We start from the raw sequence: 17,762 nt of genomic DNA, 5'->3' as shown, positions 1-17,762 counted from the left end.
TGGTGGCGCACGCCTGTAATCCCAGCTACTTGATAGGCTGAGGTAGGAGAATCACTTGAACCAGGGAGGTGGGGGTTGCAGTGAGCAGACATTATGCCATTGCACTCCAGCCTGGGCAACAAGAGCAAAACTCCATCTCAAAAAAAAAAAAAAAAAAAAATTCAGGTGGCCTGGGACCACAATGCCAGGTTCAGATGCCAGCTTGCAACTTCCTAGCCATGCAGCCTCGGGAAATGGGAACTGGTGTGATTTTTCCTACATAATTTGGGGCTCACTGTGAGGAAAGCATGGCATCATATTTGTAAAGTACCTGGCACATAGAAAGTGCTCAATATCTAATTAGCAATTATTATGATTTCTGTGGAAGATCTTGTTCAGACACTTGCTCTCTTTTGCAGTCAATTTCATAGTTAGGCCTCCAAAATGCCTACTATATGCGCCATGCCCTGTGCATGGTCCTGGCGGGGCTTGTCTGGTGGAGTTGATTAGGAGCCAAGGCCTACAAATGCCACTTTACAGGGAAAGAACCCAGAAAAGACAAGGATATCACTATGGACTGAATGCGTTTCCCCCACCCCAGATTCACATGTTGAAGCCCTAATCCCCAGTGTGATGGTGTTTGGAGGTCAGCCTTGGGAGGTGATTAGGTTCAGATGAGTCATAAGGATGGAGTCCTTATGATGGGATTAGTGCCCTTACGAGAAGAGGAGACCAGAGCCCTGTCTCTCTCTGCCATGTGAGGACACATTAAGAAGGTGGCCGTTTGCAAACCAGGAAGACAGTCCTCACCAGACACTGAATCTGCTGCCACCTTGATATTGGACTCTCCAGCCTTCAGAGCTGTGAGAAATAAATGTTCATGGTTTAAGCTGCCCAGTCTATGGTATTTTGTTATAGCAGCCTGAATGAACTAAGATACAAGTCCATCAGTTAACCCCACTCTAAGATACTTGTCAATACAATTAGCTTAGAAAAAGAAGGCTGGGTGTGGTGGCTCACACCTGTAATCCCAGCACTTTGGGAGGCTGAGGCAGACGGATTGCTGGGACCCATGAGTTTTCCTGGGCAACATGGTAAAACATCATCTCTACAAAAAAACACAAAAATTTGGCCAGGTGTGTTGGCTCACGCATGAAATCCCAATACCTTGTGAGGCGGAGGCAGGAGGATCGTATGAGACTAAGGGGTTTCAGACTAGCCTGGGCAGCATGGTGAAACCCCGTTTCTACAAAAAATACACTAAAGAAATTAGCCAGGCATGATGGCATGCACCTGTAGTCCCAGCTACTCAGGAGGCTGAAGTGAGAGAATCGCCTGAGTCTGGAAAGTTGAGGCGGCAGTGAGCTATTACCGCACCAGTGCACTCCAGCCTGAGCAACAGAGTGAGACTGTCTCAAAAAAAAGGAAAGAGGCCGGGCGCCGTGGCTCATGCCTGTAATCCCAGCACTTTGGGAGGTCGAGGCAGGTGGATCACCTGAGGTCAGGAGTTCGAGATCAGCCTAGCCAACATGGTGAAATCCCATCTCTACTAAAAATACAAAAATTAGGCGTGGTGGTGCACACCTGTAATCTCAGCTACTTGAGAGGCTGAGGCAGGAGAATCATGTGAACCCAGGAGGCAGCGGTTGCAGTGAGCGGAGATCATGGCACTACACTCCAGCCTGGGTGACAGAGTGAGACTCTGTCTCAAAAAAAAAAAAAAAAAAAAAAGAAGACTAGAAAAAGAAATTGAAGAATAAAATGGAATTAGAAAAGAGAAAGTAAGAGTATTATTATTGGCCAGGTGCGGTGGCTCACACCCGTAATCCCAACACTTTGGGAGGCAGAGGTAGGTGGATCACCTGAAGTTGGGAATTCGAGATCAGCCTGGCCAACATGGTAAAACCCCGTCTCTACTAAAAGTACAAAAATTAGCTGGTGTGGTGGCACATGCCTGTAATCCCAACTACTCTGGGGGCTGAGACAGGAGAATCGCTTGAACCCAGGAGGCAGAGGTTGCAGTGAGCCAAGATTGCGCCACTGCACTCCAGCCTGCGCAACAGGGCAAGACTCTGTCTCAAAAACAACACCAAAAAAGAGTATTATTATAGTATTTGGTATAGGTATAGATCTGGGAAATCCAAGATAACCTACTGCAAAACTATTAAACCAAAAGCAAATTAAGTAAAGTGGCAGGGAATTAAGTTAACATTCCCAAATCAATTATGTGTATATACACCAATTGCAATTAGAAAATAAAATGAAAGAAAGCTTAGCATTATAAAAATATTGGCCAGGTGCAGTAGCTCATGCCTGTAATTCCAGCACTTTGGGAGGCCGAGGTGGGCGAATCACAAGGTCAGGAGTTCGAGACCACCCTGGCCAATATGGCGAAACCCTGTCTCTAGTAAAAATACAAAAATTAGCAGGGTATGGTGGTGCGTGCCTGTAGTCCTAGCTACTCGGGAGGCTGAGGCAGAAGAATCACTTGAACCCGGGAGGTGGAGGTTGCAGTGAGCCAAGATAATGCCACTGCACTCCAGCCTGGGCGACAGTGCAAGACTCTGTCAAAAAAAAATTATTCATAAATCAATCTAAAAGTTCAATGTGATCCCAATTAAAAAAACCCAACAAGATTTTTTTTTTAACTAGGCAAGTCAATTTCTAAATTTGTAAGTAAAAATATTGAATAAGAGTAGCCAGAGAATTCTTAAAAAGAAGAGTAATGAGGGAGAAACAGCCCAACCAGACAGTAAACCTTACTACAAAGATACAGTAATTAAAACTGTGTGCTATTGGCACATCAGTAAATCAGGGGAACAGAATAGAGATTCCAAAAGTTGTCCTGAAACATACAGGAATTTACTATATAATGAAGATGGCAGTTTGTACCAGTGAGAAAAAGGTGGATGATTTTTAAGATGGAGTTAGGACCAACAGTCTGACATCAGAAAACAAAGCTGGATCTCAGTCTCACTATATATGCCAATAAATTACAAATCAATCAGATTTAAACCACAAAATACTCAAACCATAAAGCTCTAAAAAGGGGAGGAGCCAGGTGCGGTGGCTCACACCTGTAATCCCAACACTTTGGGAGGCCAAGGCAGGAGAGCTGCTTGAGTCCAGGAGTTTGAGACCAGCCTGAACAACACGGCAAAATCTCATATCCACAAAATATGTGTGTGTGTGTGTGTGTATGTGTGTGTGTGTAAAGGGGGAAAGATAATAAATTTTCTTATCTCTGAATGGGGAAAGCATTCCTAAACATGACATAAGACCTGGAAATCATTCTTTATTTTTTTATTTTTATTTTTATTTTTTTTGAGACGGAGTCTCGCTCTGTCGCCCAGGCTGGAGGGCAGTGGCCGGATCTCAGCTCACTGCAAGCTCCGCCTCCCGAGTTTACGCCATTCTCCTGCCTCAGCCTCCTGAGTAGCTGGGACTACAGGGGCCTACCACCTTGCCCGGCTAGTTTTTTGTATTTTTTAGTAGAGACGGGGTTTCACCATTTTAGCCGGGATGGTCTCGATCTCCTGACCTCGTGATCCGCCCGTCTCGGCCTCCCAAAGTGCTGGGATTACAGGCTTGAGCCACTGCGCCCGGCCAGAAATCATTCTTTAAATGATAAATCACTCTATATAAAAACTGAAACGGTTGTGTAGCTCAACAGTAAACAAGTTCAAAGGACAAACAACAAACTAAGAAAAATAATTGCAACTCTATGATAGGTAAGGGTGTTTTTTTTCTTAGCATGTATATAATAAGCTCCCATAAAATAAGAAAAACGACAACATATAGTTTGAAGAAAAAGCCAACAAATGGCTCACAAACATATGACAAGATGCTCAACCTCACTCATAAGATAAATGCAAATTCAAATCATACCAGCCACCCAACAACAGCAGATACACGTTCTTCTCGAGTGCACATGGAACATTCTCCGGGACAGACCATATGCTACACCATAAAACAAGGCTCAATAAATTTAAAAGGAGTGAAATCATACAAAGTATGTTTCCAACCACAATAGAATGAAGTAAGAAATCAATAACAGAAAGAAATTTGGAAAATTAAAATATGTGAAAACTAAACAACACGTTCCTCAATAACCAGTGAGTCAAAGAATAAATCACCAAAAAGCTTAGAAAATACTTAGAGATGAAAGAAAATGAAGATGCAACATATCCAAATGTAAGGATGTGGTAAAAGAGAACTTAAAGGGAAATTTCTAGCTGTAAAATCCTATATTAAAAAAAAAAAAACCGTCTAGATGTGGTGTCTCATGCCTGTAATCCCAGCACTTTGGGAGGCTGGGGCAGATGGATCGCTTGAGCTCAGGAGTTCGAGACTAGCGTGAGCAACACAGTGAAACCCCTGTCTCTAAAAAATAAAAAAATTTAAAAAATCATCAGGCGTGCTGGCACCTGCCAGTAGTCCCAGCTACTCGGGAGGCTGAGGCGGGAGGACTGCTTGAGCCCTGGAGTTCAGAACTGCAATGAGCCATGATCATGCCACTTACACTCCAGCCTGGGCAACAGAGTGAGGCCCTGTCTCAAAAAATAAACATAGGCCAAGTGCAGTGGCTCACGCCTGTAATCCCAGCACTTTAGGAGGCCGAGGGGGACGGATTACCTGAGGTCAGGAGTTTGAGACCGGCCTGGCCAACATGGTGAAATACCATCTCTACTAAAAATACAAAAATCAGCAGGGCGTGGTGGCGGATGCCTATAATCCCAGCTACTCGGGAGGCTGAGGCAGGAGAACTGCTTGAACCCCGGAGGCAGAGGTTGCAGTGAGCCGAGATTATACCATTGCACTCCAGCCTGGACAACAAGAGTGAAATTCTGTCTCAAAAATAAATAAATAAATAAAAATAAAAAGGAGAAAGATTTCAAATCAATAACCTAAACTTCTACCTTAAGATACTGGGAAAAGAAGAGCAAACTAAATCTAAAGCTAGTACAAGGAAGGAAAGAATACAGATTAGAGCACAAATTAATGAAATCAAAAATAAAAAGCAATAGGGAAAATCAACAAAACCAAAAGGTGATTCTTTGAAAAGATCAACAAAATTGACAAATCTTTAGCTAGATTGAACAAGAAAAAAAGGGAAGACTCAAATGACTAAACTCAGGAATGAAAGGGAAGACATTATTACTAACCTTAAAGAACCAAAGATTATAAGAGACTACTGTGAATAATTCTATGTCAGTAAACTAGATAACTTAGATGAAATTCCTAGAAATAAACACAAATTATCAAAAATTAGAAGAAATAGGCTGGGTGCGGTGGCTCACGCCTGTAATCCCAGCACTTTGGGAGGCCGAGGCGGGCGGATCACCTGAGTTCAGGAGTTCAACACCAGCCTGGCCCACATGGTGAAACCCTGTCTCCACTAAAAATGAAAAACCAGCCGGGCGTGGTGGCACATGCCTGTAATCCCAGCTACTCGGGAGGCTGACACAGGAGAATTGCTTGAACCCAGGAGGCGGAGGTTGAGGTGGGCCGAGATAGTGCCATTGCACTCCAGCCTGGGCAACAAGAATGAAACTCCATCTCAAAAAAAAAAAAAAAGAAGAAGAAGAAGAAGAAGAAGAAATAGAAAATTCGAATAAATCTAAAGCAATAAGGAGATGGAATTATTAATTTTAAATTTTCTCACAGAAGCAGCCCAGGCCCAGATAGCTGGACTGGTGAATTCTACCAAATATTTGAAGAAGAAATAATACCAGTTCTTCTCTAGGAAATACTTCCCAACTCATTTTCTGAAGCCGGTATTACCCGATCCCATAACCACACAAAGACATCACAAGAAAAGAAAATTACAGACCAGTAACTTTTATGAAAATGAATATATGTATTACATACATATAAATATTCTACAAAATACTAGAAAACTGGATCCAGCAACAAAAAACTTTTGTTTTCCAAAGAACAACATCAAGAAAGTAAAAGGACAACCCACAGAATAGGAGAAAATATTTGTAAATCATATACTTGTATCTACAATATATAAATATCTCTTACAGTGGCTCATGCATGTAATCCCAGTGCTTTGGAAGCCAAGACAGGAGGATCTCTTGAGGCCAGGAGCTTGAGACCAGCCTCGGAAACATAGTGAGACCCCTACTAAAAATTAAAAAAAAAAATTAGCCGGGCGTGGTGTTGCATGCCTGTGGTCCTATCTACTCAGGAGGCTGAGATGGGAGGATTGCTTGAGCCCAGGAATTTGAGGTTACAGTCAGCTATGATCACACCATTGCACTCCAGCCTGAGTGGCAGAGTAAGATCCTATCTCTACAAAATTAAAAAAAAATTAAGCCAGGCATGGTGGCACACGCTTATAGTCCTAGCTACTTGGAAGGCTGAGGCAGGGGGATCACTTGAGGCCAGGACTTCTAGACTAGCCTGGGCAACATAGTGAGACCTTGTTGCTAAGACAAAAAAAAAATAGATTACATTAATAATAAAAGTAGGCAAAGAACTTGAATAGACATTCCTCCAAAGAAGATATACAAGTGGCCAATAAGCACATGAAAAGATGCTTAATGTCACTAGTAATTAGGGAAATAAAAATCAAAACGGCTGAGTACAGTGGCACATGCCTGTAAACCCAGCACTTTGGGAGGCCGAGGTGCGAGGATCATTTGAGCCCAGGAGTTCAAGACTAGCCTGGGCAACACGGTGAGACCCTATCTCTACAAACTAAAAAAAAAAAAAAAAGGGCCTGAGCCAGGTGTGGTGGCACACACTTTTGGTCCCAGCTGCTCAGGAGGCTGAGATGAGAGGATTGTTAGAGCCCAAGAGTTTGAGGCTGCAGTGAGCCTCGGCAACAGACTGAGACCCTGTCCAAAAAAAAAAAAAATCAGAACCACCATGAGATGCCACTTCACAGACACTAGGACGGATGACTAGAATCTAAAAGACAAATGTTGGCAAGGATGTGGAGAAACTGGAACCCTCAGACATTGCTGATGGGAATGTAAAATGGTGCAGCTGCTTTGCAAAACAATCTGGCAGTTCCTCAGAAAGTTAAACATGGAATTACCATATGATCTAGCAATTCTACTCGTAGGTACACACTCAAGAGAAATGAAAAACATATGTCTACACAAAAACTTGCACATGAATGTCCAGAACAGTATTACCCGTAATAGCCAGAAAGCCCAAATGTCCATCAACTGATGAATGGATAAATAAAATATGGTATATCCATATGATAGAATATTATTTGGCAAGAAAAAAAGAATGAAATATTGATCCATGCTACAACATGAGTGAATCTTGAAAACATTATGCTAAGTGAAAGAAGTCAGCCGCAAAAGAGTACACTTGAATGATTTCATTTCTATTAAATGCCCAGAATAGGCAAATCTATAGAAACAGAAACTAGATTAGTTGCCGCCTAGGTCTAGGGGAGGGAAGTTTAGGGGGAAGTGGGGAGTAACTGTAATGGGTAAAGTTTCTTTGTAGGGTAATGAAAATGTTCTAAATTTGACTGTGGTGACGATTGTACAACTCTGTGACTCTACTAAAAACCACCGAATTGTATACTTTAAATAGATAAATTGTATGCTATGTGAATTTTATCTCAGTAAAGCTGTGATACACATTTTTCAAATAAACTACACTGGGGGCCACTGTTCACCTATCAGCTCGGCAAATTGCACTTATGCAATTTATCCCCAAATTTGGTAACATCCTATGCTGGTGAGAGTGAGGAGAACAGAGGGTGTGGGGACACCAGCGCAATCTCTCTGAAGGACAATTTGGCAATACCTATCACAATTACACACCCACTGACCCTGCAGTGTGGAATTAATCCTAAAAGAACACACAAACACAAGGCATATGATTGAGGATATTCATTTGTGGAATTGCCTAGAACAAGCAAAAGACTGGAAACAACCAAAATATCTGTCCTTAGTTAAGTACAGTGTGACCACCGTACATGCAGTGGAATACTACGCAACCATGAACAAGAAAAATGCAGCACAAATAAATGACCTCTGAGGTACACTGTCAAGAGAAAAAAGTCAGTTGAGGACAGGGTAGACTGTGTGCTATCATTTATCTAAAAAAGAGAAAAAAATTTCCGGCTGGGGGTGATGGCTCACACCTATAATCCCAGTACTTTGGGAGGCTAAGACAGGAGGACTGCTTGAGCCCAGACATTCAAGACCAGCCTAGGCAACATAGTGAGACTCTGCTTCTACAAAAAAATAAATAATTAGCTGGGTGTGGTGCATTTCCCTGCAGTCCCAGCTCCTTGGGACGCTGAGGTGGGAGGATCGTTTGAGCCCAGGAGTTCGAGGCCTCAGTAAGCATGATTGTGACACTGCACTACAGCCTGGGCAACAGAGTAAGACCCTAAGAAAAAAACAAAATTCTTTGCAAATGTGTAATATTGAGTCAAGTGCGGAAGCTAAAAATATCAACACCTGGCATTCCCATCATTATTGAAATTCACATTATGCTAAAAAAATTGTTAATATACATGCTTATATATGCCTGGATCTCCCTGGAAGGATACACCAGAAATTTTTTCAAGTGGTTGACTCTGGCAAGGAGACCTGGGTGTGAGAGAGACTTACTTTTCCCTGTCGTGTGTGTGTGTATGTGTGTGTGTGTGTGTGTGTGTGTGTGTGTGTGATGTTTTTTCTTTCCTTTTTAAAGAAAAAACACAAACTTACCTGGTTTCAAATCCTGGCTCTGTCTCTCATAGCTGGCCAAGTTGCTTCACTTCTCTGAGCCTCTGTTCTCTGTTCTGTAAAGGGAGGGATAATAGGATTAATATCCACCTTGCAAGGCTGGTGTGGAAGATGAAATAAGACAGCACAAGCTCAGGGCCCCCCCCCCGCTGCCTGGCTCCTAGTAAGTGCACAGTCCCTGTTTGCCATTCATCTGTAACTATGGACACTGCAGTGCACTGTAACAGGGACCACCAGAGAGCCTCAGAGCAAGTGTTCCAAGGACCAGCATCCCCTCTGGCTGGGAGAAACTGGGAAAGGCTTCCTGGGGGAGGCAGCATTTGCGAAGGGCTTCGAGGACAAGAAGGATTTCCACAAGTAGAGATGAATGGGGGCCACATTCTTGGCAAAGGGGGCCACACAAGCAAAAGGCCAGGAGTGGGAAAGCCCTGGACAGTCACTCAATGGTGCACTGCCAGGCTCCTCCAACAAGGCTTAGCTGAGCACCTACTGATGCCATAGTGGGAAAGACAGTCAAAAGCCATGTAGCTGGGCTGGCCGAGGGAGGAACTACAGAAAGTATCGTGACAGGGATAACGAGGGGCCAGGTCCACAGGCTCATAGAGCAGGCCGGGAAATGGAGGCTCAGAAAGGGAGAGGGGCCATCCAAGATCACACAGCAGGTTCCCAATTTCTGAACATAGCCTCTCTCAGCTTCACCCTCTCCTTGTCCTCTAGACCTGGAGAAGAGAAAGTCCAGAGGGGTCCTCCGGCCATGCCCTCATCAGGGGGTGGACACAGAGGCCAAATAAACCAGGGGCCCCACAAGGAGGAGGGATGGTTGATCCTCAGAGGATAACAACAGCTACAGCGTCACCATCACGGTGTTGCTGGGTGGCGCGCACCATGCTTAGGAACTCAGTGAACCACCCCAGCCCTCTGTGGCGGGCCCTGATTTGCAGATGAGGAAACTGAAGCACAGAGAGGTGGAGCTGCTTGCCTGATGTCACACAGCTCATAAGACACAGCACTGGGAGGCAAACCCAGACTATCTGGGTTCCACCGTCTCGTACCCCAGAGCCCATTCCTTAAAGGAGGCCCCAGCAGGGCATCCTATCAGTGATCACATCCGCTCAGAAGGGCCCAGGGTGGAAGCTGTTCTCAGCCAGTCCTGGAATGCCTCCTGATAACAGTGCCCCAGTGGCGGGGGAAAGGTGGGAGGCGGGCCAGGGAAGAGCAGCAGTGGGTGTAGTGTCAGGCCTGTGCGGGGATGAAGGGGGAAGGCGGCGGGCAGGGACTTGGCCCTTTGGCAGCCATCCTCTCTCTGACGGGAGAGCAGAAGGGCTTGTCAGGCACCTGCCCAAGCCAGGTGGGGGCATCATGGTTAAGGGGACCCTGCTGCCACCACAGGAGGACTCTGGGCACATGGACTGAAGTTTCCTTCAGTACCATGGAGATGCCCATAGTCACCCTCAGGTAGTTGCAAAGGCTAACAGGTGAATCCACGCCAAGACCTGGGCACACAGGCCATGCCCCATGAACAGAGGTCCCTGCTGTGCCCCTAACCTTAGATTCTCACTGGTACTGTTCAGACTTCTATTCTCACCAAGACCCTGCTACACAGCAACAACCTGCCCCTCTTTCCAGATGGGGGCACAGAGAGGGACTCAGAGAAGCCAAGTGAGATGCCTGGGGCCCGTCGAAGACAGCAGATGGCCAGCTGATGCCCCAGGCCAGTGTGGGCACTGCTCCCCAAGGCCACTCTCCCAGCTGGAAATTACCCTAGGGACTAAGCAGAGCCCCATGGCTGGCCCATTTTCCAAAAGGGGAAATGGAAAGCCAGACAGGGAAAGTGGCTGGCCCAAGGCCACAGAGCTAGGAATAGGGCAGGAATAGGGCAGGGAGCAGCCACCAGGGCCCAGGCCACTACAACAACCTTGGGGGTCAGGGCACCCTGCCAGCACTGGCCGCATCCAGAGACAGCAAGGCTGAGGCTGGGAGAAGTATGAGGGGGCGCAGCCTGCCCATTTCACAGATGGGCACCGCCTTCCTCCAAGCTCAACACCCTCTTCCTGTCCCTCACACTGGAGTGGAAGCTCCCCGTGGGCAGGGATCTTCCCCTGCTTCTCTTTTTCCTTCCCGCTATCAAAAGAACGACCTGCTCGGCTGGGCGCGGTGGCTCACGCCTGTAATCCCAGCACTCTGGGAGGCCGAGACAGGCGGATCACGAGGTCAAAAAATCGAGACCATCCTGGCTAACACAGTGAAACCCCGTCTCTACTACAAATACAAAAATTAGCCGGGCGTGGTGGCAGGCGCCTGTAGTCCCAGCTACATGGGAGGCTGAGGCAAGAGAATGGCGTGAACCCGGGAGGCGGAGCTTGCAGTGAGTGGAGATCCCACCACTGCACTCCAGCCTGGGAGACAGAGCGAGACTCCGTCTCAAAAAAAAAAAGAATGACCTGCTCACCCGCAGTGTTTTTCTACAAGTGTAGAAATGCAGAAAGGCACAGGCTTCACAGCAAGGGATACGAACACTGACAGCAGCGGTGGCTGATATTCATGCATCACCTGCCATGCGCCACACTCATCACCCCATCGCACAGATGAGGAAACCGAAGCACAGACAGGTTAAATGGTGTGCCTGAGATCCCAACTCTTAGCAGCCAAGTGACAACCCCTAACCCTCCGCATGTCTTCCTAACCAGGACGGCCACCCAGGGCCCTGGAAACACCCAAAGGAAGGAGCCTGGGCTCCTCCTGGCAAAACCCAATGTTACCAGCTGCTCTGGTCCAGGCCAGGGGTGGAATGGGGTGTGCTGGCGGGAGTGCAGAAACCCATGCTTCTCCCCATCAGCTTTTCCCCCTCACATCCTTCCGCCTGGAGTTCACGCTCCCCTCCAAAGCTGCCAGCAGCCTGTAGCAAGCTGTGGCCACACTCGTTTCACACACAAGGCCATGGGGGCTCCAGGAGGCTGCCCCAGCAAGAAGGCAGACAGCCAGGATGCCAACCAGATCTGAGGGACACCAGAGCCCACCCTCCCCTACCTCCCCTGCGAGGAGCACAGCAAGGGCAGCCCAGGAGGGAGCCTGGGTGCAGAGGCACAGGCGGACCAGAGTGCCAGGTGGGCAGGGCCTTGTCCAGAGCGAGGTCTGGCCAGAGTGGGTTCCGGTGTAACTGGGTCACTGCTGGCCCTTGGCCTAGGCACGAGGGGGCCCAGGGGAGACCCCCAGAGGGATATGTTCAGCAATGCAAGTCACGAAGGCCTGCAAAACTGAGAGCAGGGCCAGGAAGCTTTTCTCAGGCCCCTGGGAGCTGGAGGTCAGGGCACAGTGGCCCTTCCCCCAGTGTCTTCTCAGGGACAGTCATCTCCAGCTCCAAAGGGCCTGAGGGGCAAGAGGAGACACTTAAACCATGGTGGCCTTCCCAGAGGAGGGGGTATCTCAGCTGAGGCCCAAAGGCTAGGCGGTTTGTGAAGAGAGGGTGGTGAGTGTGACCCAGGTAGGTGGGACGGCTTTGACAGGGCCTGCAGCTGCGACCGCTTAGAGAAAGGTGAGGCAGCTATGTCCATTTCAGTCCTGCAGCCTCAGTCTCCTCAGCAGCAAAATGGGGGAAAGACAGACACACGGGGGTGGCTCCTTCTTCCCTATACCCACTTCCCACCATCTCTCCCTCCTCCAGGCTCCCATGCCCCGGAGTGAGGTCACTGAGAAGGAGACAGTATCTAGGGACTGGTGAGTTGGAGGAGTGAGGAGGCTTCACAGACCTCCCCACCCCACTCCAGGTACCATCCCTATCTATCTGTCTATCAGCAGGCAGCCCCGTCTCGGGGTGGGTAGGGCAGCTCACAAGGCCCGGAGGTCACAGCCCCAACCCCCGGGAGCCTTTGTGGGCCCTTCTCCTTGGCAGATGAGGAGGCTAAAGCTGAGAGGGGGCTGCCAGCCCTTGGTCACACAACAAGGCCAAGGCCTGCCCTGAAATAAGGGTGTGGGCTGGGGGCAATGGCACTGAGGATAAGATTCTGGGGGCACCAGGCCCCAAAGCACTGAGCTGAGGAGAAACTGGAAGAGGAGACAAAGCCTTGGGGCCGGCCTGCTGAGGGCTAACCACCACGTAGCTGAGTGAAGGCTTCCATCAGAATCACTGTGTGCCGGGAGCAGCGGCTTGCGCCTGTAATCCCAGTGACTCGGGAGGCCAAGATGGGAGGATCGCTTGAGGCCAAGAGTTTGAGACCAGCCTGGGCAACAAGGCGAGACCCCCATCTCCACAAAAAAATAGAAAAAAAATGTAACCGGTCATAGTGGTACCCAAGAGTTCCAGCTACTCGGGAAGCCGAGGTGGGAGGATGGCTTGCAACCAGGAGTTTGAGGCTGCAGTGAGCTACGATTACACCACTGCATTCCAACCTGGGCGACCTTGTCTCAGAAAAAAATAAAAGAAGAAGAAGAAGAGCTAACCTGGGCTTCAGCACCTCTACCCGCGCACAGAGGACCCGGCACCTCTACCCGCACACAGAGACCCCCGGCACCTCTACCCGCACACAGAGACCCCCGACATCTCTACCCGCACACAGAGACCCCCGGCACCTCTACCCGCACACAGAGACCCCCGACATCTCTACCCGCACACAGACCCCCCACCTCTACCCGCACACAGAGGACCCGACATCTCTATCCGCGCACAGAGACCCCCGGCACCTCTACCCGCACACAGAGACCCCCGGCACCTCTACCCGCGCACAGAGACCCCCGGCACCTCTACCCGCACACAGAGGACCCCCGACATCTCTACCCGCACACAGAGGACCCGGCACCTCTACCCGCACACAGAGACCCCCGGCACCTCTACCCGCACACAGAGGACCCCCGGCACCTCTACCCGCACACAGAGGACCCCCGACATCTCTACCCGCACACAGAGGACCCCCGACATCTCTACCCGCACACAGAGGACCCGGCACCTCTACCCGCACACAGAGGACCCCCGGCACCTCTACCCGCACACAGAGACCCCCGGCACCTCTACCCGCACACAGAGACCCCCGACATCTCTACCCGCACACAGACCCCCCACCTCTACCCGCACACAGAGGACCCGACATCTCTATCCGCGCACAGAGACCCCCGACATCTCTACCCGCACACAGAGACCCCCGGCACCTCTACCCGCACACAGAGGACCCCCGACATCTCTACCCGCACACAGAGGACCCGGCACCTCTACCCGCACACAGAGACCCCCGGCACCTCTACCCGCACACAGAGACCCCCGGCACCTCTACCCGCACACAGAGACCCCCGACATCTCTACCCGCACACAGAGACCCCCGGCACCTCTACCCGCACACAGAGACCCCCGACATCTCTACCCGCACACAGAGACCCCCGGCACCTCTACCCGCACACAGAGGACCCCCGACATCTCTACCCGCACACAGAGGACCCGGCACCTCTACCTGCACACAGAGACCCCCGGCACCTCTACCCGCACACAGAGGACCCCCGGCACCTCTACCCGCACACAGAGGACCCCCGACATCTCTACCCGCACACAGAGACCCCCGGCACCTCTACCCGCACACAGAGACCCCCGACATCTCTACCCGCACACAGAGACCCCCGGCACCTCTACCCGCGCACAGAGACCCGACACCTCTACCCGCACACAGAGACCCCCGGCACCTCTACCCCCACACAGAGACCCCCGGCACCTCTACCCGCGCACAGAGACCCGACACCTCTACCCGCACACAGAGGACCCGGCACCTCTACCCGCACACAGAGACCCCCGACACCTCTACCCGCACACAGAGACCCCCGGCACCTCTACCCGCACACAGAGACCCCCGGCACCTCTACCCGCACACAGAGACCCCCGGCACCTCTACCCGCACACAGAGACCCCCGGCACCTCTACCCGCACACAGAGACCCCCGGCACCTCTACCCGCACACAGAGGACCCGGCACCTCTACCCGCACACAGAGGACCCGGCACCTCTACCCGCACACAGAGGACCCGACATCTCTATCCGCGCACAGAGACCCCCGGCACCTCTACCCGCACACAGAGACCCCCGACATCTCTACCCGCACACAGAGACCCCCGGCACCTCTACCCGCACACAGAGGACCCAGGATCTCTACCCGCACACAGAGGACCCGGCACCTCTACCCGCACACAGAGGACCCAGGATCTCTACCCGCACACAGAGGACCCAGCACCTCTACCCGCACACAGAGACCCCCGGCACCTCTACCCGCGCACAGAGGACCCGACATCTCTATCCGCGCACAGAGACCCCCGGCACCTCTACCCGCACACAGAGGACCCCCGGCACCTCTGCCCGCACACAGAGGACCCGACATCTCTACCCGCACACAGAGACCCCCGGCACCTCTGCCCGCACACAGAGGACCCGACATCTCTATCCGCGCACAGAGACCCCCGGCACCTCTACCCGCACACAGAGGACCCGGCACCTCTACCCGCACACAGAGGACCCGGCACCTCTACCCGCACACAGAGACCCCCGACATCTCTACCCGCACACAGAGGACCCGGCACCTCTACCCGCACACAGAGGACCCGGCACCTCTACCCGCACACAGAGGACCCCCGGCACCTCTACCCGCACACAGAGGACCCGGCACCTCTACCCGCACACAGAGACCCCCGGCACCTCTACCCGCACACAGAGACCCCCGGCACCTCTACCCGCACACAGAGACCCCCGACATCTCTACCCGCACACAGAGGACCCAGGATCTCTACCCGCACACAGAGGACCCGGCACCTCTACCCGCACACAGAGGACCCAGGATCTCTACCCGCACACAGAGGACCCGGCACCTCTACCCGCACACAGAGGACCCGGCACCTCTACCCGCGCACAGAGGACCCGGCACCTCTACCCGCACACAGAGGCCGTCAGCAGCACCCCCACCCCTGCACAGCGTCAGGAAAGGACCACAGGGAACACTGAGGTGGCAAGTTTTGCTCTCTCCCAGTGGTAAGTCATCTCTCCCAGAGCCCCCAGCTGCCCCACCCCGATGGCTGATGGCTGATGTGCTTTGTGGAGATGGCCGCCAGCCGGCCCCTGCCCACAGCACCCGCTGTTCCCTGCCAGCTGCTCTGGGAACACACAGTGCCCCCTCCTCCACGCCCACACCCATGCAGTATCTCCCTCCAGGGACACTGGTGGGCAGGAGCGCCTAGTGGCCAGGCCCCTCCACACAACCCAGTCTGAGCTCCAAACCCACCCCCCGGCCCCGTTCAAGCCTGCAGGTGGCCTACCCCTGGCAGTGTGGTCACAGGAAGGTCAGCCTCCCTTTACTCATCCATGAAATGGGGTCCTGGCAGGTCTCAGAGGAAGGAGAGGGCATCCGAGACTAAGGCCGGGGACGGTGATCGTAAGATTATAAAAACGCTCTACACTCCAGCCTGGTGATCACAGGACCAAGGTCAAACTGGGGTGGAGGGGGCCTGCCACAAGCTCCCATCCCTTGACCCTCCCTTAAACTCCTAACTACCCTCTAGCCTCCAAGCCTTTGCACATGCTCTTCCCTCTCCTAAGCTCCACCACCCACCTCCCCTTTCCCTGCCCCCCATGAACTACAGTGCACCCTTTGGGCCTGACCACAGGCAGTGTCTGACCTTGCCTGCCCCCCCACAAGCTGAGAGAGGGACCCCCACCCTTTTCTGGGCTCACATAGCCTCCACCACATAGGGATTAAGAGCTAGACTGCCAGGATTCAAAACTCAGCTCTGGCCCTTCCTTGCTGTGTGACCTTGGGAAAGTTACTCCACCTCTCTGTGGCTCCACTTCCTCTCATAAAATAGTGATAAACATCATCTACTTCAAAGGACTGTTGTGAGGATTAAATATGTTTGTATCTGTGAAGCACACAGGACTGGGCCCAGACCCTAGCAAGTGTGCCCTAAGTGTTTGCTATCAGTCAAAATAGTAGGAGTAGCTATTCCTTGTTGAGCACCTATGTGCTGGGCCTGTGCTAGGAGTCCTACTTGAATGATCTCACAATAGCATGACAGTGGTGGCTATTACCAACCTCACTTTATGGCAAGGAGGGGAAGCCCAGAGACATCAGTGGCACCATCAGAGTATATCTGGGAGAGGAGGGGACTTTTGCTGATATTAAGAAGTTAGCCATTAGGCGGTGGCTCACGCCTGTAATCCATCACTTTGGGAGGCAGAGGCAGGAGGAGCACTTGAGTCAGGAATTGACTCAGGAATGACCAGTCTGGGTAACATAGAGAGACCTCATCGCTACAAATTAAAAATTTTAAGAACTTGCCAGGTGTGGTGGTATGCACCTGTAGTCCCAGTTACTCAGGAGGCTGAGGTGGAAGGATCGCTCAAGCCCAGGAGCTTGAGGCTGCAGTGGGCTGAGATCGCACCACTGCACTCCAGCCTCATTGACAGAGTGAGACCCTGTCTCACAAAAACAAAACAAAACAAAACAAAAAACAGAGAGAGAGAAAGAAATGGTTAACTTATTTTATATGGACTATAGTTGTATGGCTACTTTTTTTTTTTTTTTTTTTTTGAGACGGAGTCTCACGCTGTTGCCCAGGCTGGAGTGCAGTGGCGCGATCTCGGCTCACTGCAAGCTCCGCCTCCTGGGTTCACGCCATTCTCCTGCCTCAGCCTCCTGAGTAGCTGGGACTACAGGCGCCCGCCACCGTGCCCGGCTAATTTTTTGTATTTTTTTTTTAATAGAGACGGGGTTTCACTGTGGTCTCGATCTCCTGACCTTGTGATCCGCCCACCTCGGCCTCCCAAAGTGCTGGGATTACAGGCTTGAGCCACCGCGCCCGGCCCTGGCTACTTTTTAAACACAAGAGTCCTTGTCTTTTAGAGATACACACTGAAATATTTTACATATGAAATATGATGCCTGTGATTTGCTCTAAAACGACACAAGATAGGATGGGATAGAACAGGTGTGGAGGAGGCGGGACTGGCCACGGGTAGTGGTGCTTGGCTCAGCGATGGGTTCATGGGTCTCATTATATGAACATGCCTCCAACATAGAATGGGAAAAGCAAGACTAACTAAGAAAAAAAAATG

General features: G+C 50.9%; 1 protein-coding gene across 1 annotated transcript in view; it reads right to left on the bottom strand.

Moving 5' to 3' along the window:
* Window positions 1-8,752, bottom strand: part of SRC (SRC proto-oncogene, non-receptor tyrosine kinase) — a gene marked incomplete at its 5' end in the record, with an annotated part of 38,130 nt that extends 29,378 nt beyond the window's left edge. The window contains 1 exon segment of the mRNA NM_001261334.1: window positions 8,676-8,752.
* Between the last annotated feature and the right edge of the window lie 9,010 nt (window positions 8,753-17,762).

The sequence above is a fragment of the Macaca mulatta genome, chromosome 10 (genome assembly GCF_049350105.2).
Source record: "Macaca mulatta isolate MMU2019108-1 chromosome 10, T2T-MMU8v2.0, whole genome shotgun sequence".
NCBI lineage: Eukaryota > Metazoa > Chordata > Mammalia > Primates > Cercopithecidae > Macaca > Macaca mulatta.
Note: the sequence above shows the minus strand (reverse complement) of the source record. Positions and strands in the feature narration are given on the sequence as shown.